Source organism: Lolium perenne, chromosome 4, assembly GCF_019359855.2.
Source record: "Lolium perenne isolate Kyuss_39 chromosome 4, Kyuss_2.0, whole genome shotgun sequence".
NCBI classification, from domain to species: Eukaryota; Viridiplantae; Streptophyta; class Magnoliopsida; order Poales; family Poaceae; genus Lolium; species Lolium perenne.
In genome coordinates this window covers 163,539,445-163,545,203 of record NC_067247.2, presented here as the reverse complement: position 1 = coordinate 163,545,203, position 5,759 = coordinate 163,539,445, and positions in this window count along the sequence as shown.

Here is a 5,759-nt window from a genome sequence, read left to right as displayed (position 1 = left end):
CTTCTATGGGAATCAATGTACTGTATAGGGTAGGTGTATCTCTAGGTCGTAAATTTAACCATGATAATACCTACTCCCTCCGCTCTTTTCTATAGTGTCTATGTATTTTTGGCATTTGTTTCACAATATAAGGTTGTACCTTGGCTTTTTTCAGTTATCCCCTCCACCCGTCAACTCCCACACGACACACATGAAAAATCCATACAAAATAGAAAAGAATTAATTGAGATTCCTAATGCATGACCCCAAGGATTTCTTAGATTTAGGAAGCGATATTTTTCTATCCTTAACTAAACCTGGCTGCACATATATGGAGAGTCAACCAAACAGATTTATGGGATTTGTTATGGCAAGTTAGGAAGTTATTGATTTCCCTAATTTTAGTCTGATCACAAATCGTTCAGCCAGGGGGTCTTGTGTAAAAAAAATATGTTTACGCTAATTTTCGTGCCAAAAAACTATAGACACTATAGAAAGAAACGGAGGGAGTATATACTACCTCCATCCCAAAGGTTAAGGCCTATTTTTTTTAGAAAGTCAAACTATGTTAAGTTTAACTAATTTTTTATCAAAATTCATTAACATTAATAGTACAAAATCAATATTATTAGATAGATAATGAAATATATTTTCATATGGTATCTACAAAATATCATATTTATTCATACATTATTCTAAAAGTTTGATCAAACTTTACTTCGGTTGACTTACTGAAAAAATATAGGCCTTAAGCCTTGGGATGGAGGTAGTATTACAAAACATATATCATTATAAAGTTTAGATGTTCTACTTTCTAATAATATAATTTTTATGTTGTACAATTGATATTATGTTACCTAAATTAACAACATAGGGATACTCGCGCAAGCCCTACAAACTGAGATGGAGGTAGTATAATGAATCATGCATGGCAAGAGATGAGACTAACAGTTTAGTCCTATATTACTAGTTCATAGGGAGATGGAGCAGTACATCCACAAGAGGACCATGCAGTTGTAGTACATCAACGGTGTTGCCCGATGAGATGGGTAGTAATGTTGTATTGACTGAGAACGATGAGATACAACTCGCTCTAGTTGGTGTCGTTAGAGGCGGTGAGGTCATAGGTGCGGTGAGGTCATAGGTGATGAATAAATGGATTTTGAAGCATGTGGCCTAGGTAGAGGGAGGGAAGAGCTGGAGCGGGAGTTATGTATAGGGTCCATAGATGGTTTTTTCTTTGGTGGGAGAGCTAGGCCTCGCAACCATCGAGGTATTCAACGCGAGCGCAAAGCAGCTAGCACCGGTGGAGCTTCACGGGGGTGAACCTGGGCGGTCCCCCCCCCCCCCCTCCCCCTCAGCGAAAACGAAAAAGCCTACACCGCCTTAAGTGTAGGTAGCACTGCAAGGCCCACCCGTCCCTTCTTCTACAACGGAGCTTCCTATGGGACAAGCGGGTTTTCTCTCTTGACTCCTGGACTTGGACGCAGACTTGGCTGTGCGTGTGGCCATGGGGGTTGGCGGCAGTGGGAAGCCATTGATTTGTCGATGGTTGCGGCTCGTCTATTTGCTGCCGCGCAGTGAGGAACACGACATCCTCGTGCCTTGCTTCAAGTTCCAAAAATTCCGCAGGGGCAACAAGCTTTTACCCATCTCTTTTGTGCTAGCCTATAATTTTATTCTTTCCTACTGCTGTCATCGTATCCACCTCTTTTGATTTTTCTTTTAGTTCTGACTCTTGCATCTTATAGTTGGGGCAAGTTCTAATTAGGTTCAGAAACTACAACTTGTATCCCTAGTTGAGGCTAAAAAAACAAAACAAAAAAAGTTCCAATTAGGTTCTAAATCATGAAGAGGTAGAGCTTAAATATATTGATGTTAGAAATGTATTTTGTAAGCTATCGTGTATTACGATTTGGCCAGCCAAAAGAATATGCATTTTCTAAGCTATTGTGCATTTTGCATCTTCACCCCTCCTAAGATTTCGTTCAAGCTCCGCCACTGGCAACTAGGGTTTAGGGAGAGAGAGAGGAGTCCAAGGACTAGGGTTCAATCTGATACCCACGTAGGTGGCATTGATGCCTCCTACTTTCCGATTTTTCTGTTTCTATTCCACTCTCCATTGTTGTGCTACTCATATTTGATTTGGGGAGCTCCGCGCTAGCCTCTTATCAGCTGGATGCGGCATTGGTGTGCAAGAAGGCCGACCATATATTCGCACCTGATGATGCCGTACTCTGCAACGAAATCGTTGTATTGTATGTTATTTCATCCCAATCGGTGGTGTTCAAGAAGGCGAGCATATTTGTTTTCTGCATTTCTTATTGAAAGGCTTCGTGGTGTTTTGAAACGGGAGAACACCGATCCGTTCTACCCAAGAAAAATGCAAATAACACTTGTCTCTCTTTTGACCTTTAACTGTTTTTGATTGGAAATATAAAATTTTGCGACGAGTGGAAGATCTGTTTTAGTAAGTGAGAGATTTAAGAAAAAAAGCGATTTGAGGCTAGGGTACGTGGGTTATCCATTCTGCGGCAAGATCCGAGACGCACTTTTCTCTCCTGTTGCAATTCACGGGCACACAAGTTGACTAGTACCTTGTGAAGATATGACCGGACTGCAAATTATGAACGCCTCGATTGATGTCATTGATTGATATACACACAGATTACAAATTATATCAAGTCAGTTAAAACCCATTTTGCATTACGCTCACCATGTAGTCCAGATCATGTCTAGTGTACTAGACTACTACCATCAGTTAGCCTTTCCCAGCCTATATCTGCAATCAACATCCACTCTCGGACAACCCAATCCATCGAAAGGAAAGCTTAAAAGGAAAACCAGCGATCGGGCGAAAGCTCCAGCTGAACCCAATCCTTCCCTCTTTGGCGCCATATCCGGTTATCCCGTTGGATCCCGAGATACGCCGGCCCCGCCATGGAACCATCCTCGCCTGACGTGGCGACGAGTCACTGGTGTAGCGTACGGCGTCCCAGATCTCCTTGGGTCCCCCAACGCTATCCTCCGACGTGGCCAGCCCCAGGCCACGGCTTCCGCTTGCTTACGGACGTGGCCCGTCGGTGTCTCGGCCAGTAGCGTCGTAGAGACTAGAGAGTCTAGTGGAGGAGGCACGCCGGCGGCGGCCGAGTTGTTGCTTGGACTGGAGGAGTTCTGGGAAGGTGCCGGAAACGTCTTCGGCGGCGACGTGCGCGTCCTGTTCGTATGTGTATTCTTGGAATAAGGCTGGAATACAGTTGTGGGATGAAAAGGGAACTTGATCGAGAGGAGGAGGTCGATGTGATTAAGATGGCTGTTTTGGTGGTGTTTGGAGCCGGGTGTAGATTTATCCACCTACAAAACTCAGGGTTTATGCTTCTTCTAAATCACGGAAATTTCAACGATTCTTTTCGGCATGAGCGATTAGGCTTGTAATTACTAATCAGCAGATAGATAAGTGATTGAGACTCAAAAACCAATATAACTGAACCAAAAACATGTAGAATTGTTAATTCTCATTAAAATAGTTAAGTTAGAACTCATTCACCTTTGATACTATTGGATTTGCATCGCGATTGGTGTAATTGGGTTGCAACTCAGATTTTTTTTTAGTTGCAAGTGTGGTGCAACCGATTTTTTTGTTCACACCTCTAAAAAAATTCACACGGTACAAAATCATGAATATCACATCACTTGAATGAGCAATAAGCTAATTCTCATTCAAATGAGAATTACACACACCCGATTCATAAACTCACAATAAGTAATGAAATGGGATCGAGTGACTAATTTTTACTCGACTTGAAATTAATTTTAATTTTATTCAAGTGACGTCATTGAATCTTAGTTGCAATTCAAGATTACCGCAAACCATGAAGTAAGTCTAACGGTCTGGGGCACTTTTCCTAGCTGCAACCCATTGCCAAGTAGTAAAATCTCAGTTGCGATACCATGTGGAACTAGAAAGATTCCAGTATTGCCTAGTTACAACTCATGTTGTAACAACTCATGTTGTAACTCATGTCTACCATACGTCACAACACAATTCAACCGTCCAGGAGTCGATTGAGAATTAAGCTAATTATCAATCAAATGAGAATTAGCAATCATAAAAAAATAGACAAGACAAAGATTATTCAGTCACTTGCTCGCAAGAGGGATTATCTAGACACAAGTAGGGGTATCTAGATTAGTAGTATTGGATGGTCATAAATGATGTTGGACACCCCGGAAATGTTTATCGTCGAATGTACTATATCAGTTTAGTATATGGAAAATAAAACCCAAGCATGGCGTACACAAACGTGAGATTAGGTTGAACTACGTCATCGAATATTGTGCCTCGGATTAGTTGGGATGTGATTGTTTTTTTCTCGGCAGAACATCAACAAACACTATGGTTTTTTAACATGGGTTCTCAGAGCTTAGGTGTGTTAGTATATATCTTTGGTGGACTCACAGTGGTAAAGGCCATGCTTAGTGTTCTTGGGACGCAAGTGTTAGTGGGGTTGTGGTTACCTATGTGTGCTAGGGGATTAGTTGGGTTTTGTCCATTATTAGTTTTAGAAAGAACATAACAACTTATAATGGTGGGGATTTCCCCTCTTCTCAATTGGAGGAGACTCCGAGTGCTCCCATAGTGGAAGTAGTATCATAGTGTAGTATCACATAGTCCATGTTAGAAAAAAAACAAAAACTGATTGGCACAACAATTAAAGAAAAGAGATGAGATAATAAGTACTCCACTAGTACCATATTTGGTTTACGGGCAACCAAACACGCTTCAAGTGCATCACCTGATTCCCTATAAGACCGTAACATACGGCTAAGTCGATGGAGACTCATGATCGGAATGGTCCAGGTGGGCCCAGTGGGTCACCGACTCGAACCAATGTCCTGAGGCCAACAAAGCATGTGGGTTAGCCATGAATAAAATGTGGGCCAATGGAACCCACCCTCAAATTGACCCACTGGATCAGCAGGGCCGAACCATTTTGTAGACTATATCCGAGTTATCGTCATGTTGCCTTAAGTTTTCCTCAAGCTCGTTGCCTAGACCCGCTCACTTGTCCGCGAGCAGTGCAATCATTGAGTGTGCAGGGGAGAAAGCAACGCTTGTATCCTGAATTTTGGATTAAACACGACATTCTGCAATTGTGATGTTCGTAAATGTGGATCAAATATTGACACATGTTGTGTCGAGTTCAAGAATAATTGCATTCCTTTGTTGGCACTACTTTCTAGTCATGGTTCATAAAATTGTGCAGCTTGTTTTCCTTAATCGATAGAAAATTGGATGATTATTTTATGTGTTATCAATTTATCACAGCTTTAGAGATTGTCTTGTGTACATTTAGAGCCCCTTTCTAGGATTACATATAAGTATAATCATAGATCAAAAACAGTATATCAAAGATAGATTTTGGGTTGACACGGGATGCCCAACGAGCTGGTGAGGCCACTAACCATTTTTGAAATGGGCCGACCCATGACCCCTAAAATTGGCCTCGAGGCTACGGGGTGAGGTCCAAAGCCTGATCAAGGTCGGCCCATTCCCATCCTAAGGCTTGTTTTATTCAAAGAAATTTCAATTTCTTTTTGTAGAATTCTTATGCATACACATTTTTTCTATAGAGGCCATTTGATTCAAAGGATTAAAGACTCTGAAATTTCTATAGATCGTTTTCCTACACTACAATTCCATAGGATTTCTAGCAAGAGATTAGTCCTTTTGAAAAAAAAAATCTGTCTATGAGAACTATGACATGTACTTAATCTCT